Genomic DNA, 18,925 nt, shown 5'->3' on the forward strand with positions numbered 1-18,925 from the left:
GTGCAGCTTAGATGTGCCAGGCTGTCTTTGCACGGTATGTTTGCATTCCCACCTTTTGGTCAGTTCCTGACTGCAGGAGATCAGTGGAGTTGTAGGAGCTGCTCCCAGGCCTTCTCAGGCACAGGTAACAGCACAGGCCCCTCTTGTCTCCTGAAGACACCGAAGAGGTTTAGTGTATGTACTTGGTACCTTGGAGTGGTACAAGCCTGGGAATGCTGCCATTGATGGTCCTTGCCAGCAGCTCATACTGCTGTTGTTGACTGCATCCAGGAGACATTCCCATTGCTTCCACACTCTGTCCCTCAGGAAGTGTTGAACTCGGCACCCTGCTCCTCCTAGCAGTGCTCAGTGGGATGGGTTTGTCCGAATGCACGTTCCTTCCCTCAGCTGGATTCCCTCCTTTCTCCTGCTCTCTCCCCTCTGGAGTGACCATGACTGGCAGTCCTTCCCGCACAAACCTCTAGGGCTGTTTGGACTCCACCACATACCCTGAATTCCACTCCAAGGAAAAAACTGAAAATGAGTGGAAGTTTAATAATTGTCTTGAAAGTTGCCAGAATACTTTTGCTGGAGCTGGATGGATGTTGTTCCTATGGTGTCATCCTTTCAACCACAGAATCAGTGCCATGGATAAAAGCAGTGCAGCTGGGGTGCAAAATCCCCACAGCTAAAATCCTCTCTTAACTGTGCAGGCAGAGAAAAGAAACACAGAGTTGTTCCCTTGACTCTGAGTACGATTTGCAGAGGCACTGCTCCCACAGAAGAAGAGCAAGCTGGCATCTAAACTGTGGGATTCAAGCACAGATACAATGCAGATGCCCCACCTTCCTGAATTTCATCTTGTCTTTGAGGGACATAAAAACTGATGAGGGTGAGGATGTTGGGAGGATGAGGAATTCTGTAAGTGAAGGAATTTTCTTTTATTCATTTCCGTTTCAAACTGCAGATATTTGAAGTGAGGTCCCCTGGGACTGCCAAGGCTGTGCATACACTGCCATTTTACTAAGTTTGGTTTTGACTCAGCACCGTTTGTTCTCACCTTGGTCCTGCTTGCAGTAGGAAAATGAGCCAGAGTTAGCCAGTCTCAGTATATTCCCAAAGGGTAGGTAACAACAGAATCATCTGAAGAGATGTTACTGGTCTGAGTCAACCTCCAGTATTGCTAAAATCCCCCCTTGTGGTGCTAGTCTTGGCAGGATTAACAAAACAAACCCAACCCTCTCCCCCTCCCAACACCTTGTGCTTTGAGTTTGTGTCACACATGAAAAATCCCTTCAAAGGAAACTCTGCCAAAACTACTTGATTTCCCCGGTTTGGAAACTTTAAATTGGGCAAAGTTGGCTTTAAAAGTTGAGGGACTCTTGGCCAAAACCATCCTGATTCAAATTTCAGAACAAAGAGAAATCCAGAGACATATTTTGTTTTGCTTTGGGACATTTCTTGGAATCCTAAAGTTATTGTCACTTACTCCCGTAGTCAGTTTAAAAACAGTCCTTGGAATTCATATCAGCCATGTTCTCTAGAAGTGCCAGTTCTTTTCCCTTTTGTTATTTTTAATGTGGGTGGGTTTTTTGTTTTTGTGGTTTGTTTTTGTTTGTTTGTTTGTTTGGGTTTTTTTTTGTGAGAGGTGCCTTATTAGCTCTAGTAAGAGATTACTTGGAGTTTGCAAATTATATCTTGTAACTACTCAGCACTTTCCATGCATCCCTGAACACTGCTCCTGTTTCCTCTAGATGGAGATGACCTGGTCTTTTTGCTTCTGTCATCCACACAGCAGTTTCCTCACAGGATTAAAAATGTTCCACTTCCTACAGATGCTTAGATATGCTGGACTGGGCCTGTGTTAACCCCAGCAGTGCTGCTACTCTGATGGGCCTGTTGAGCCTCCCAGTGACAAGAAGCTGCTTTGTTAATGCCCCAGCCACCCCTGGGAGGTAGCAGGGTGCTGGGCAGGCAGATCCATAATTAGAGGATAAGGAGCTGTAGGGCTGTGGCATGTCCTGGGCAGGCAGCAAGCATTGGTTTGGATTCTGCATCTGTAGGATGGCAGCTGGAAGGCTTGAGGGGTGGAGGCAGATGACAGTCTGGGCAGTGGGATGCAGGGCAGTGATGCAGAACGTGCATCTCAGGGGGTGGGTACTGGGCAGGCTGGTGGGCAGTGAGCAGGTGGTGTGTGCACAGCACACGGTGACAGTGCCATGTGAATGAGATGGCTCTTCTTGTGATGATCCTGGGGCTGGAAATCTTTTACCATTTTGATTTCTGGTGGCTTAAGATCATTAACCCTTTTGCACACAGCAAGCTGCTGTCCAAGTGATCACAGAATACTTCTGGTGTTTATCCTTGAAACTGTTCAAATGCAGGTTGCTGCATTATATCTAAACATTCTCCGTGGTTGTTGCACTGTTTTCCTCTGTCCTGCCTCTCTGACAGTGAAGGGTTAAATCCCACTTTTCCCATGTGCCTGCTGATGAACTGTGAATATGCAGCCAGGACCTGTTTTCACGCATATGTCCCTTTCTATAATCCAATCTTCTCCACTGTGGCACAGACCTGGAGGCTCTTCTGCAGGCAGATCTGCTGCCATGGGATAAGAAGCAGTAGGTTGATTTACATAATCATATATGCAAATAAACCAAAATCAGGGGCCTTCCATTCAGCTTTGGTTTTAAGGGGACTTCTTCCATGGGCTGAGAGCAAAGGGATTTGAAAGGATGGTTTTCTTCTCTGGAGCTCTTGAGAAACAGAGCACACCCTCAGAGCAGCACCGCTGCTACCAGCCCTGTAGAGCCCGATGGGTGTAAATGATTAATTGTGCAAACCCACCTGATAGCCCATCCCATGCAAATGCAGCCTTACCCTCTAGGCCTACATCATCTGTTCCCTCTACTGGAAGTGTGGACGGCATCCTTATGCAGGAAATGAAAGAAACTCCATCTCTGAGGAACAAAGGGAATTCATCTCTTCATCTGGTGGAACATTTAAAAGATGTTAAAAGCAGCAACAGCCTCACACCTGTGGCAAACCAGATGAGCGCTGGTGGAGACACGTGGGGAGGTCATTCCAGTGTGTGCCCTTAGAGAGGCTACAGGGAATAAATCCGAGCGCGGCCGTGTCTGTCAGCACTCGGAACGAGAACTCCAAACACTTGTGCTTCTGCTTGGTTCAGTTGCCCTTAGCCTTGGGTAGGGATGCAGGCCAGCCTGGTGTGGCCTTCAGGAAAGTTCCAGGACAGAGTGGTGTGAGCCACCCATGCCAAATTCACTGATCCGTTCAGTGATCTTGGTTCCAGCAGTGACCCTTGTAGGGGTTTCCCGTGGCAAACTCCAGAAGGCATGAGGCTAACAAGATACCTGTGAAGGTACACAGATACCTGTTCTTGACCTGTGAGGCTGTGACAGGTACCAGCAGCGTGGCACATCTTAGCCTGGCTGATGGAGGGCTCTAAAGATCTAATGATCCAAAGATGAAATGTTTAATCAAATTTCTTTAATCCTTAAAAAAAGCCTAAAATTAGTAAGCTATTAATCTCTTTCTTGCAACAGTGGGACTAGAGGTAGATTGGATGTGATAATTAAACATTGAATAAAAAATGATGACATTTTGTCAATTTTAAGTGCTTTGCCTTTGGAATTCTATTGACTTTAAGGGAATGTGTATCTTGCTGTGCTGTTCTGCCCGAGTGATCAACTCTTACCTGAACATACATGGAACTTTGCAATTTGCTTTAAAGCTTTAGATGAGGGAAAATATGGCCAGGTGCTCTGAAAAATGCCACAGATTAAGGAAAAAAAATCAAACCCAAGAGATACCATAGGTGAGTGCTGTTGACTGTTTTGTCCATTACAGATTATGATGGCATGAAGCATAACAGTGGACATTCAGAGGTAGGTAAAGCTGTGTCTTTAGCTTTAGGCAGCCTCCTCAATGAGGGGAAAATTATTTTTGATCTAAGTCTGCTAAGCAGCTTCATTATCCTGGAGTTCAGAGCTGCAGACTCCAGGCTGCTCTGGAGGTGCAGTGCAGTGCAGTGGCCCTTGTCATACCCTGCTACTCAGAGCTTGGCAGAGCTCTGTAAACAGCTACTGCCACATCCACTATGCCAAGGGCAGGCAGAGGGAATGTAAAAATGCTGACTGGATTGCTTTGGTGGTGGTAGGAGATTCCCTCTGACATCTTGTTAAGTCACCTCTGCAGTCTCTTTGCCCCTGGAGCAACACAAAGTTGCCCTAGATAGGATCGGAGTTGGCTCATTAGGAGTGTGTGAGCTGTTCCTGCCTTGCACACTCTGTTGCACCCATCAGGTCTTTCAATTCTAAACCAGTGTCTGCTGCAGAGGACTTACAGCATCACCTACACTACCAGGACATCTCAGAAGAGCAAAGATCTTGCGGACCTTCTAAGAATTAACTAGTACTGAAGAAATGCATCTTCTCTGCATTCCTGAGAACTGTTGCCACAGACAGTGAAGAAGCTGTGTCCATCTTTTGCAACTACAATGTTCATACAGCACTTGTGCAGAGAGGATTGTGTGTTCCCTGAGGTTTAATCCCAAAATGAAACTGAGCACAGTGTTCCTGCTAGGAAACACTGCTACTGTTAGCACTTGGTCTGACTTCAGGCTCTGATGCCCACGGGCTCAGTCCTTACTGCTGAGATGTGTTGAATTTTTATAGCATTTTGCAGCACCAGTGCACACTGGGTAGAACTGGTTAAGTCAGGCAGTGCTCTCCTTGAATTGGTGCATCACAGACAAGAAACTAGTACAGTCTCTTCTTGACTGCGAGTGGATAAACTCAGGTGGTACCTGCCACCTGAGGCAAGAAGAGTTGGGGATTAAGGGAGGACCCGTGGCTTTTTTCCTTGAAAGGTGAGCTTTTGAAAGTTAAATTTTTTTGTCAGGCAGAAACTGGGTGTGCCTGACACAGCCTCTCCTGTGGTCTCATGGAGAGTCTGGGTCTAGAAGGCAGGGGCTGCAGCGGCTTTTGAAAGTGCTCATCCATGTAATTTGAGTCTGTGTTTTGCTTCTACAGTCAGTAAGGATGTCTTTGCCATCTCTTGATCCTTATCCCAATGATAAGCCCGACCTGGACTGCAGGTGTCACCCAGCATCCAGTTTCTTAGTTCTGACCAAATCCCCTCTGGGTGGATGGGGGCACATTGACCAGCCCTGCTCTTACATGCACAAGGATTTACCATAGCAGAGAATCCTGCAAGTGTGAGTGTGTGTATTTATAGGGAGGCAGATGTAAACCACATTTGTCCCGTGTTTCTGGCAAAGAGAGAGCGTGAAATATTTGTGACCCGAGTCATTGGCTTTCCTGCCATTTGTATAAAAATTTCCAGATGTGATTGTTGATGCCTCACCTGGGACCAATTAAAGAAAGAAGGGATATCCAGAACCAACTGTATTCATGTGGATACTTGACTTGTTTGTGTGTGCGTGCGTGTGCTCATCCCTGTTGCAATGTGTGTGTTTTAAAGTAAAGCAGAATTTCAGTTCAAAGACCTTGTGTTCTCTCCTAGTGTCTTCCTTTTCTCTGTTATCCTTTCCTCCTCAGATTGTCCCTGTCCCACAAACCAGGAACAATTTGAATTTCTTAGACGCTTTCTCTCCTCATCCTCCTCCTCACACCTTTTCTGTTACACCTCCCACTTGTGGCTCACTTTGGTCACTGTGCTCTTCCATGCAGACACGGCAAGTTTCCCGGAGAAGATTCCGGAATAATATAAACTCCTAGGAAGACAGTGTGAAATCTCTAGTTACACAGCACCAACTGAGCAAAGCAGGGTGCAGTGCAGTTTGGACTGCTCACCTCCAAGGGAGCCCTCTTCCCTGCTCTGTCTCCTGCCCTCGCTTTCCTCACCTATTACTTCAGTCTGTCAGCCTGCTGGGTCCATACTAGACTGTGCCTGGAGATTAAACTCCTGGCTCTCCTCCCTTCCAGGCTGTGTCCACAAGAACTGCCTCCTGATCACCTGTTTTGGCTCCATTTTCTTCACTCTACTCATGACTGGAAACTTCTCTCCTTCTTGTTTATTTTCTGTTGAGTTTCTCCGCATGTTTTTGTCCCTCCCACAGTCCTCCCTGACTGTATTTACCAAGCTGCCTCCCTGCCTTAGTCATACTCTGCTGGAAAGCAAATCTGAAGTCATCCAATCTTCTTTCCTTCTTTTATTGTTGTTTTTGCAAGGAGAGTTCAAACAAACAAACACCTCCCCAACATCTGGTGCCTTTCAGGAGCCTTTAACTCATGGCCTGAATGAGTATGTGGAAGGAAGAACAGGATGGGAATCCAACTAACTTGTAAAATCTAGGCATGGACTCAAAGGCACAGACTTATTCTAATTCAAAGTATCGAGAACAAAATTTGGACTTTTCTGCTGATCAGTCATCCCCTTTTAGCCATGATCAAAAACAGTTTCTGTGCTTCCCTCCATGCCTGCTGGTGTCACCCACTTCGCTGTGTGGGCACAAGGCCTCCGCTGTGCAAGCATTTATTCTAAAAGGGAAAGAATGCAGGGTCCTGTCTGCAGCAGGACTCACTGGACAAAAGGTCTGGAACCAGAACTGAGGGGCTGTTCCTGTGTAAACCCACTGTGGCAGGTATTGGGTCCAAAGTGAACTTGGCTTTCTTCTGTCTCGTTTTTTAGCATTGACCAAATGGATTTGGATATGTTTGTGTTTCCTTTCAACACAGAGGATAATTAAAATACAATTGTGAATGCTGGTGGATGTTTCACACAGTCATTTGTTCATTAACAAGGTGTTTCCAGGGTAGTTTTGTTTTAGCTCTAGACTTTCAGCTAGGATTTTATTCCTCCAGCAGCAGATTTTCGTAGCTAGACTAGAACTGACAGTCTTAGTAGGTGACATGTTAAAACAGGACTACAATTCAAGTGTAGATTTATCTTTTCTGTGTCTGTTGGGGAGAGAGATACACATATTCTAACCAGCTGATTACAGTCTTTCTAAAAGGATTATTTTTGTTTACATGGAATAAAGCCAAGGGAAATGATGGTCTGTTGTTGTGCCCTGAAAAATGTCTTTAACAGTTAAAATCGTTCTGCTTCATTTTTTATAATTTCAAAAAGGGGCACACACAGTAAGGCCAAGGGTGCCAGTTGCACAGTGAAGCTTTTAGGTGTCTGTAGGTATTTGTAGGGGCATTATTCTCTTGTGCAGTTCTGGCTGGCAGGGGTGTAAACCTCTCAGACTTTGCCCATCGGTTTACACTGGCACCTCCAACCCTTGACCCAGACAACTCTGCAGTATGGAAAGGTGTATTTTAACTCCATTGGGATACTGGGGGTGTCAGGCACTCCAGCTGCCTAGTGGTGAGTCTCTCTCCTTCTGTGTGCAAGCAAATAAGAAAATAAACGCAGCGCTAGAATATTCCCCTCTCTGCTCTGTTCCCTTGCAAACATTCCAGCCACCTGGGGCTTTATCCCACACTGCACCGTGGGGTGAGCTACATGCAGCTAGCCCAGAGAGGAAGGGTAAAGATAAACTGAAGCAGTGAGTTTAGCAATGCATCAGCCAGGTTATCTCAGCTTCCTGCACCATGCCAAAATTTCCCTGAGTTGGCTCTTTGATACTTGGCCTCTTTGTCTTTAACCCCAGAAAGACCAGAGCGGTGTGTTTTACCCTTCCACGTGCTATGAGCCTCTCAAAGGAGGGGGTGGGCTAACAGTGCCCACAGGGCAAGTGTGGAAGGAATGAGAGTGGGCAGCTGGAAGTCAGGGGGATGGGACACTGCAGAGAGTGCTGTGATGGCCCCAGGGCAGTGCAGGAAGACTGGGGATAGAGGGAAGCTGTCTAAAGCTGATCCAGTGGGAGACAGAAGTGGGTGAAGAAGATTCATGGCTATATTAGAGCAGGGGAGTGGAGTGCTAATATACTGGTGGCACGATCAGGTATCTGGCAGCGTTTCTTTGCAGCGAGGCCAAGCTGAACATTCTGCTGCATAAATGATTCCTTGCTTTGCAGGAGAATTTCTGCCAAGTCCCTTCCTCTTCTGGCTCCCAGGTTTGGGTGTCTTGCTCAAGTCATGGGGCTTCCAACCACTTTCCTGGCCGCTGCAAACTAAGGTGGTGCCAGTACTTCTAAAAACAGCCTGTGCTCTCTCCTCCTCCTCTTCACTTTGGTGAATTCCTGCCTCCTCTCTTTCAAGCAATGCTTATTCAGCTTTCCTTACTAGACTCTCGCCCACTCTGGAGCATACCGAGTTCTGACCTGAGGAGTGGAGTAGGTAATGCAGGAGGGGCAATTTTAGGAAATATTCAGCCTTCCCTGCTATTATGAGACAGGTCTGACTGCTTTGAGCTGCTTTCTACCTTCAGCACTTGCTTTATTATCCCAGCAATGCTTAAATGAACTCTTTTAAAGCTTTGTGGGTTTTATTCCTATCTGAGGGGAAACTTGCATTGTTGAAGATCTTGCCCAGTTCCTGTGTACTTTAATCAACACTCGGCTGTGCTTGAAACTGTAAGGACTGGGGAGGGCAAAGACTCCCCCAGGGACACAGAGCATCCACCGATGGGTGCAGGTATGGAGGGTGATAGGGAAAGGGAAATTTAGTGGTGGCTGCAAGCAGGGAAGGGCTCGTGCCCCACTGTAGCAGGGCCACAAGCCATCTGTCCCCACACACGAGCAGAGCTCCTGCATCAGCGCAGCGACAGTCGTGGGGGCCCTCCAGGCTGGTGGCAGCAGTGGGGTTCTCTCACCCTGGCAGGGGCCGTGGGGCTGTGGCTGCTGCGAGCCCGAGCGGGGGTGGTGCTGGGCTCAGGGGGCTGCCTTGGGCCCGGCCTGAGCTCCTCAAGCACAGCAGCGCCCTGTGGGTCGGGGGGAGGTCCGTGGGTGAGGAGCAGAGGCGGGGGGTGCCTAAGGCAAGTGGCTGCCCGCGTTGTCCTGTGTGTCAGACTTGATTAGATTTGGCTGGCGCTGGGGCGAAGGCCCCCACGCTGCGAGGGGTGGGGTCTGGCTGGAGGGGCAGAGCCAGACCCTCCTTTTATGTGCTGCTGAAAAGTGGCCTTTGTTGTGGGGTTGGCCGGCTTTGTCCCCTCCTGGAAGCAGTGCCCCTTTCTCTGGGTTTCAGCCCCCGAGAGAGGTGAGCAACCCAGTGTTTTTGTGTCAGATTTGAGCTCTGCCTTGTGCCAGTGCTTGGGTGTCACACTGGCCCCCCGGGGGTCGAGAGAAGCATTTTTCCTGCTAGTTTGGAGTTGTTAATTTGAAACTGCATTTGGCGAGGATCCAGCAAGGTGTTAAGCTACTTTAAGTCGGGACTTCCCCCCCAAGTCCCTCCCCTGTTTCTTCACCCCTTTGTGAAAGGTTTAGAACAACTGGAGACAGAAACTCAAATAAAATCTGCTCTTCCAGGCCTTTCTGCAGACATGTCCCCTGCAGATTGAGTGATCCGCACTCAGCAATTTCCCATAAGGATTTCCATCTTAAGGTTTTGTCATTATAGTATTAATTTTGAGCAACATAACAGACCGGGAGTAAACAGCCCTTAGTTGACTTTACAGACTCCTGAGCACCAGATTCGATAATTGTCCAACCCCTACTGCTTACCAGAATCTTCTTGTGTCAGAGAGCTGCAAGATGTATACCCCACAAACCAGAGCTCAGTGGGTGGGAGGGCAGAAGGTGGGTGTTCCAGAGAGCAACTTTCAGACCATGGGTCCCAGGGGTCTTGTCTCTCTACTGTGGGATAGACCTGGACTGAACATGCAGCCGTGTCCAAGGACAGTGCACGGGCAGTGCTGCGCTGCTTTCCAGTCCTGAAGGCTTTGCTTGCCCAGCAGTCCCTTTGCCACCTTTTTGCCCATTGCATCTGCAACACGTTGGTCCCTGTGCTGTGCTCTTCAAAGGGTTTTCAAGCATCACTTTAGCTTGTCCAAGGCCAGGTAGCAGAAGGACAGTGAAGCAATTTTCAGATGAGAATGGGCTTTGTATTTACTGTGTATATGCATTGCTTTGGTTAAAATCATTTTAAGAATATAGCAGCTGGAGCACTGGCTATTTTTCTGTAGGCAGTGGATCTTTAATTTGACCTGTCTCTCCTGTGGTTCCTTTGGGAGTCTGAGAATGATAACTGACCTACAGATGTCTTCTCTGCAGACTAATGCTCTCGTTGCCCTGGGCACGCATAAAGATTTGGCACTGCAGGGGTTAAATAGCTCGAGAAGGGTGGAGGATTCTTCAGCCAAACCCAAACTGATTGCACCTGGTTTGCTCAACCTGTGTGTAAATGACACCATGGTCTTCCCACCCCCACCCCAGCAAATGCCACAGGGGCTGCCAAGGTCTACGTGCAGGCAGGGCTGTGAGCAGGTGTGGGGCCTGCAGCGCTGGGAGGCTCCTGGCCCGGCCGGGGGAGCAGCCGTGCCAGTCACACACAGGAGCCTTGGAAGCTGCAATCGCCACGAGCCACTGCAGTGACAGGGAGACGAAGTCAAAAGTCCCCTTTGTTAACGTTTGCAGCCTCTTGTTAAACGTACGTGTCAGCTACTGACAGACCTTAGTAGGGTCTGTCCTCCTGAGCAGCAAAAGGGCAGATTTTGGTGAGTGTGGGTTGGGCAGCCTGCTCAGCCCGGGAGTGCCTCTGCCTGCTCTGTCTTTGTGCAGTGCACATGGCCCTGAGTTCCCAACCAGGCTGGTCTGTGGCAAGGCCCACTCCTGGCTTTGCTCAGCTGTGCTTCTGGGACAGTGCTGGCTGAATGTGGAGAGGAACTGGGAGCGAGGAGGTTGCTCATGCATGTGAGCATTGCTTTGCTGTCCTTGGGGAGTAATGAAGGGTTTGGGGCCATAGAGTCAAGACTTGGAATTTAGTCTTTGGGAATTTAAAGGAATTTAGAGTTTTGGGGAATTGCTAAGGAGGCAATGAATTTTTTATAGGAAACTAGGCTGGAAGTGTGTTCAGGCAAGCTGTGCTTCTTTAAGTGTGAGTGCCTTGTGCAGCTCTGAAAATGATCACTATCGTGCAGTAGAGAGGCTGAAATTATTCACAGTTATTCTCTCTTCCCCCACCCTGAGTCCAGGTGGGGCCAGTCCTTCCTTTTCCAGTCCACGCTCACAAAGACACTTGTCACTGGGTCATCCTGCTCTACATATCAACCGTCTACATAGCAGCCAGGATGTCATTCATTTCTTCTTTCTGTGTCCACCATTAAGACCTGGCATAAATCTGTGGGTGTAAACGAGACTGTTCTGTTGAATGTAAAGTTCTACCCAGCTCCAATGGAGGGAGTTTGGCCCAGAGCTCCCAAAGCTGACCTGCATATGGGTTTTCTTTGGCATTGTGTAGAGACTCTGAGGTGAGTGGTAAGGGCTGGGGAGATTCCATGTTGTGGCCCAGCTGGCGTGTGCAGCCACAAATAATAATTAATTGGCTCTTTAAGAAGTCTTGCAAACTCTTTTTTCTGTCTGTCTGTCTTAAGCTCCTTTTAATTAACTTCAGTCATGTCCCAACACATCATCTTGGCTGACTCACAGAGCTCACTGTGCCAGTTTTTTGCATTCCTGAAATACACAGGCCGCCAGTGTTGCGAATGCAGCTCCAAGGAAGTCGGGCAGCTCTCCTGGAACTCTGAAATTTTCAGGAACTGTTGTGACATCGAGAGGCAAAGCAGACCAGGCTCTTTGCTTCCTGTGCTGCCCAATTCCCAGCAGTGTTGCTGTCTCTCACTTTACCCGCTGACTCAAGGAGCACCTGTGTGGGAGCAGCTTTGTTCCCTGGGAGAGCCTCTTGTTCGGGTTACAGTGCTGGGGGCACACGGCCTTTTCTTCCCCACTCAAGAGCTCGTTTCTTTGTCACACTTCTTATTGCCAAGGGTCAGCTTTCAAGATCGGAGGGCATGTTAACAAGATACTCAGGCATATTCAGTCACCAAACAAAGTCTGTGTGGCAGCAGGACAAACTTTTGTGTCTCTTCACTAGAAAGCTTCAAGCCTAATCTAAGGACCATTTCCTTCTTTAGAGAAATTTGGGGTTCAGGAGTGTCTCTATTGCATTATAACCTGTCTGTGCTCTCACCAGTGCTGATGGAAAGAATCCCAATGTTCCTATTGACTCAAAGCTGTATCAGCAGCTTTTGTCCCTTCATCTCTGTGTTTTGAGCTGGAGACTTCTGCATCTGATAACTCAGAGTCAATCTTTAGCACCTCATTTAACAATGTGTTTAATTTATTGAAAATACGAGAGGTCTTGTTAAAATCTCTTGGTACATGTTTAGCGAGTGCAGCTTTGATAGTGCAGTTGTCCAACTAGGGCAAAAAAAAAAGTGTTAATATTCAATGGCTAAAAGAGGGGGCAGCATTATGGTGGTGAGGATCTTTATCCATTTGAATAATGTGCCACTGTATTCTTCATTCCTAAGCATTTTTTGAATCAAGTTTGGAAACAATCTTCAAATGAAATTATCATACAAAAAAAAAGGGGAATTTATTCAGGATAAGTCTGTACTCCGTGCTGAAGAATAAAGGATTGCAATTTGCCTTCTGCCCTACTGAGATAGGAAGCAGGGCATTGTGATAGCAGCTTCAGGTGCTGTGCCCCAGGCTGCAGGTGAGGAGCCACGAGTTGCCCAGAAAACTCTTTTTCAGCAATTTTTTCAGCAGCTCCAGGAATGACTGCTGAGAGATGATTGCTGTGGTGGCACGTTGGACTGTTATGGTAAATTTTGAATAGGTGTGAGGAAAACACATGTGATAGCTGAGAAAAGGCAAAGAGGAAAAAGGGCCTCAGCCTTTTGTGAAAAAAGGATAAGAAAAACGGAAAAGGTAATTTCCAGCAAGCACCAGGTTGGAGATGGGAGCAAAGTCTGGATTGCTGGGGGCTGTCTGGATTGCTGTGTCTAAAGACACAAGCACATTGCAAATGGTAAGAAGCAGGAGCAGCATTCAGTAATGAGCAAGAAAGTAAAAGAAAACTGCCTAAAAATGCCTCCTCAGTCCTGTGGAACTCAGGCTAGTTCCTTCTGCATCTGGTGTGTGAGACTTTGCTGTGTGGACAGACTCTGACCCGGCTGCACCAGCACTGATGTCATGTAGAAGGTTGCTTGTGTTGAAGAGAAAACTTCTTAGAGAAGTCAAACAGCAAAATACAGTGACAGTGAAAGAGAGAGAACTTAATAAACTGTTAGGAGGGACACTCAGGTCTGGTGCCTGTTCAGGAATTAAGGGTCTGCTGAGACACAAAGGATTTGGGTCTTTCCAGTTCCAGCCTCAGGGAAAGACCAGGTATGTTACAGTGAGTGAGTTAAGGAATATATTTCCTCTGACATCCTTTAGAACAAACAACTTGTTTTTAAGGAGCCTGTTAGTCACTGCTTCCCAGGGAGAACACTGCCATGGGTCTGGATGCTACCAGACCTGAGGCAATGTTCACTCCAGGTGCACAGAAAACTGCAAGCCTAGAGGGGGTTGGACCCCAAAAGAGGTGCATTTCAGATGGCTGCCATGCCAAAAGTGCATGGCTGTAACAAAAGTGACTAAAAAAACTTCCCGTCCTGGATGTTATGATGGTATTTTTCCTGAAATTCTTCCTCTCGTGAATAGTAAACATTGGTTTCTAAAGCACTTACTGGGCACCTGTCCCGGAAGAAGTGCTGGAACAGCAAAATTGAAGTGTGCTGTCAGAGCGAGAGGGCTGGACTTGGCCTTGAGCCACTGACAGCCTGTTGAATTCCCTCAGTGAGGGGCAGGAGGAGAAAAGGAAACTGAGTCACTAGTTGTTAGAAATGATGAAAACAGCTACCAGGACCTGCTCAGAAAGGTCCTTTGGAGGTAACAGGCCTTTTCTCTGAGTAGGGCAAGGCTTCACATCACCAAGTGTGCTTAAACAAATCATATACTGATTCGTTGGTTTTTGGTTTTGTTTCGTATTTTCAGCTAAGATTTTCTTTCAACAGACCACTTTTGCCTAGGAAAGCTATGAATCAAGTGTTGATAGTAACACTGTTTATCCTGAGGATCTGGTGTCGTGCATGTGTTTATAAGCAAAAATATGGGCTTGTTTAGATCCTTGTACAAAAGTTTGGGATTACATAATGTCAAAAGTAACTAGTGGTAGGGAAAAAACAAAACACACAGCACTCAGAACTGTGGTCTGCTGAGCAGCCACCAGCTGCCTTCGGGGAGCTGACAGGGCAGCTCCAGGGCTTCCTGACCCCTTCCAGCAAACCCCTTCCATAAAACAGTCACTGGCTTTGCTTCCCTGTGTTCCCCATGGCTGTAGCTCCCCCAGGGATCCCCGGGCACTGTGTGTACACAGCGTGACTCAGAGCACAGAGAAGGCTGGGAAGTTCTGCTCTCCAGTGTTGTTCCGTCTGCTTCCACCTCGGAAGGGTGGTTCTCACATGTTCTGTGGGGTTGTGCACCAGGTGCTTTCAGCCCACGCTTCCAGTTCCAATGGACTTCAAAAGAGGAAGATACTCCCATTAATGTTTTGCATGATAACAAGTTAGGCAGGCATCATTTTTGGATGCAGTTGATGGAAGACTTGTTACTGCCAGTGCCAAGTGGGTGTCTGAGTTGAGACTATCAAATGATGTCTGTTGTATTAAATGCTTTGTTGGATTTCCGGCTTGGAAAATGAGGCATGTGCCAGACAGGGCTTTCTGTTTTGGCATTAAAGCAGTCTTGGCACCCGGTGGAAACTGTTTACTTTAAAAGCTTAATTTTAACTATAGTTTTGGAACACACTTGGAAATGTCTGCAAATCAACAGTAACAGACAGGAGACTAAAGCATTGTTTCCTTAACTCCTGTGTCCTTTGAAATACCTTAATCTGCTTTGCCTTATGGGAGCCACTTCTGACTGGTGCATGATTTATTCACACATTGTTTCTTGCTGAATTGGACAGTAGCTGAAAGACAGGTAGGAATGGAGAGCACAAAAGATCATAATGCACAGCAGCATTTCAAGTCTTTTCAGTATCATTTAACCCTTTCTTGTGACACACAACACAAGAAGGTGGAAGGGGAACGTGTTCCACCTTGCTGAGCTGTCAGCAGAAGCAGCCTGTGCTGGGATGCTGAAGGACACTTCCCAGTCTGCTGCACAGCCAGTGGACCTGCAGTGCCATGAATTTCCACCCAGCAGAAAGGTCCTTTGGAGCGCCAAGCGTGACGCCAGAACACAAAACACTCCATTCATCAAAGCCATGAGTAAGAAACTCTGTGTTTTTGGTTTTAGAAGTAACTTTTGTACGTTTACGACTTTTTCCACATTAAACATCATTTATGGTTTGGAAATTGTTCAGGCAAGAGGCATGTGGTTTCTGCTCCTGAATATCAGCAGCAGTTTTGCTACGTTCAGTCTCTATTTTTTGTTGACATTTTTTTGGCTTTTCACTTGTCCTTTGGGTGGACCTCTTTGGAGAAGGCTGCCCCAAGGAGAACCCATAACCCTCTTTCTAAATGAAGACTGAGTGATCTGCTTAAGGTGAAGAAGATTACTTTGGTACAGAGAATTTGGGTTCAGTGCCAGACTTTTGCAAAGTACCTGGTGAAGAAATACCTTTTCTGGGATGTTCCCTCATCAGAGCAATTGCTGGAACAAATTGAGAAGGAGGAATTTCACACCTGGACTTAGAGACAGAAGTTGATAGGTTTTTCCATAGGCAATGTGAGAAGTTATAGGGTAGCTGTTGAATTTTCAGTTAATTCTATTCATGCTGAATAAATGGTAAAAGGCCTAATGATCTAGGAAATCTACAAATTACAGATTTTACTGAGATTTCAAGGGCCTCCTTTTGCAGGCCTTCCTTTGCATAAGTGCCACATTTCAAGGGCGAGTGGATGAAATTACAGAGATATTCTCTGTGCTCCACTTGCCCAAGGACTGGAGACCCCTTTTCTGCCATTGTGTGGGGTAGCAGTCAGAGGGAGTCCCTGCTGCCAAATAAAGGGCCCTGATTAGAGGCCTTAGTTTATGTCCCTGCTCCTGCCTCAATGAGGAATGAATAAAGACATGTCCTGCCATGTGTTAGGGCTGTTTTCTTCATTCTTTGGCCCTTTGCATTGTGGCCCAGTGACTCCTGGTGCTGAGTGTCTCTGTTCTGGTGCAGTGCTCTTTCTTTGAGACTGAAGCTTGCAAAAGTTCCCTCCAGCAATAGCCCATGGAAAGTTGCCTGGAGCTCACAGCAAATGATGCCTAGTGCCTCTGGAATTCAGGATAGAAACCTGCTTGGAGGGGAAGGGTGTTGCAACTATATTTTTTACAATTGTTTCCTCTTCAGTGTTTGTATTTCTTCCATTACTGACCATGTTTATCCATCTGCTTGTTCAGGGTGAACAGGAGCACTAAATTTCACGGAGAGAAAACCAATTTTTTTAAGGAATTTTTTGTTTTGTTTCCCTCGCCTAAGCTTTTTGTGTGCCTACTTTGTACCCCAGCTGCTTCTGCAAGTCTAATATGCCTCTATTTCTACACCCAGTTTCTCCTCCCCGGTGCCCTGGGCCAGGGGCTCAGAGCATTTCTGTCCCAGGGCAGAACAGCCTGTGACAGCGGGGTTCCATTCCCATCCTCCCAGGTCAGGACCACAAGCCTACAGGGTGGTGCAAACTCTCCCAGCTCAGTCTCCAGGTTGTGATGGTTTCCCAATAATGGGAAGAGATGATGAAAGCAAAGAAAGACGCACAGATGGGGAAAGATATCTCAGGGCTGCCAGGGCAGCTGTTCAAGATCCCCGAATCAGATGGAGACAGAGCTCCACCACCCTCAGCTTCCCCACCCTCAGCCAGCCCATCTCCAATGTGCAAAACAAAACCAGCCCCACCCCAGCCGTGCTGTTTTAGCTGATGGTCCAGTTAATAAATGGCAAATTCCAGGGGTAATCCTGTCAAAGCCTTCCTGACATCCTCATTGATAATACTAACCACAAAGGGCTCCCCTGCTCATCCGATTAATACCAGAAGAATTCTACTTGATTAGGTTATTACTGAGGGGAAATGTAGGAAAGATAAATATTCCAGGGAAAAATCAGGCTTTAGACAAGGGGGAAGGTCACAAGTGTCCATGGCTTGTAAAGTTTTTCACCTGGTGGAGAGGGAGAGGTTTGTGATCCCCTGCTCCCTAACAGAGCAAAGGATGGGTGTCCCAGCCCTGCTTTGCCTGCAGCCCATCCATATCATGTTGATGGGAGCACTGGGAGCCAGGCAAGTGCCTACGTCTTGGAAGGGTTGGAGACTTTGAATGTAAAGTCCCAAGGGCAGAGACCCATGTAATTGTTTCCTTGAGAAGTCTGCAAGGCCAAATTAGTGCAATTTGGGATCTTGGCACACAACTGAGAGCAGAGGGAGGAGCAGAGTTTTTTTCTCTGTCTTCTCCGTACCATACTCCTTCCCTGGAAAAGCCAGGATAGTAGTTTGGAGGCTGGGTAAGAAATACAGTATTTTGGGAAAGATACTGGGCTGCTGCTCTCTTATCTTTTCCAGAACTGTGGTTCTTAGTTATGTTGAGATGTCAGCTGTTCATGCTTCTCAAGCTGCCTGCAGATCCAGGCAGGCATCATAAGATTCCCCACACTTGGGCTTTTAAGTATTTATCACCTTTCAGGCTTCTTGACATGATGGGGGGTTGGGGGGGAGCTTTCTAAATGAATGTCAAGATTGTGATACAGAAGACTAGTAGAGCAGTTCTTCATCCTCTGTTTTCTGATGCTGCCTTGGATACCTCTGGTACCAGCATCCTTGTGTCTTCATCACTGGGAAGTACAACAAGGTTTGGTCATGTAGATATGATCAGAACAGGAGCAAACACTTGGGCACACCTGAATGGTTGTTTGCTCTGTGTGTTTCCCTGGCAGCTCCCTAAAATTGGAATCTGCTTTACTGACCAGAGCAGGTATTAATGGGAAAAAGATATGTGGAGGAGATAAAAGATAAAAAGGTTTTTGGGGTTGGATATGGTTAGCTCGTGTGTGTAAAGAGTTGATGGCGGGAATAAAGAGGAAGGAGACAGACTCTTGAGGATTTCTACTGTGAGAGTGTTTGAATATAGGAGCAGGTTGCCCAGAGAGGCTGTGGAGTCTCCATCCTCAGAGATAAAATCCACAATCCACGTGGACATGTGCTGGAAAACATGCTACAGTTGAGCCTGTCTTGAGCAAGGGGGTTGGACCAGATGATCTCCAGAGGTGCCTCCAGTCTCAGTGATGCTGAGATTCTGTAACTACACTTGCAAAATGCCTCTTAGAGGGTAGTTGTGATAAGCTGACTTGGGAGGTGAAGGCAGCTCCAGAAGCTCTCACAGATCGCTGGAAATATCCTAGTTGAAAACAGCTCTCCATATTTCTAAGCTGGTTTTTTTCCAGGCCATGTGGAACATAGCCTGCAGACTAATTGATAATCTCAACTGGGGAAAGGGGTGAATTGTAGCACTGCAGCAAAGTCCGTGGAAAGAAGAAATTTGTGAGCTGGCTCAATTATTGGAGATGATCTGGCATGTAGTTACACTTCACTGCCTGCCCCCAAAGTGTGGGGCTGTGCCATTCTCTCTCACATAGCAAGCTTGGCACTTGCCTTAAGGTACGAGAAGAGGATCTAGGAGGTCTAGAGGAGGAGAACTGAGAGAGCCTGAGGCTTTTAAACGAGAAGAGCGAGGGAGAAATGTGATAACATCATGAAGTAGCAAAGGGCTGCAGGGACAATACAAGTAATACAAGGAGAATGGGTATAATTTGTTCTCCATATCAAGGGCATATAGGACAAATTTCAAGGTTTTTAACTACAGCAAGACATTAGAAAAAATTGTTATAGCAGTAAATATAACGAAGCCCCGGAATGAAGTGCAAAGGTGCCTGTGGGGTCTGTGAAGGAAGTATTTAAAACACAGTATAAAAATTTCAGTCAAGGATGGCGGACTGAGCTGACCTGCCTTGGGGCAGGCAGATGGATGGAGCAGAAAGTCCCTTTTTGT

This window comes from Pipra filicauda, unplaced genomic scaffold (genome assembly GCF_003945595.2).
Source record: "Pipra filicauda isolate LSUMZ 115617 unplaced genomic scaffold, ASM394559v2 scaffold33_size4404698_pilon, whole genome shotgun sequence".
In the NCBI taxonomy this organism is placed as follows: Eukaryota; Metazoa; Chordata; class Aves; order Passeriformes; family Pipridae; genus Pipra; species Pipra filicauda.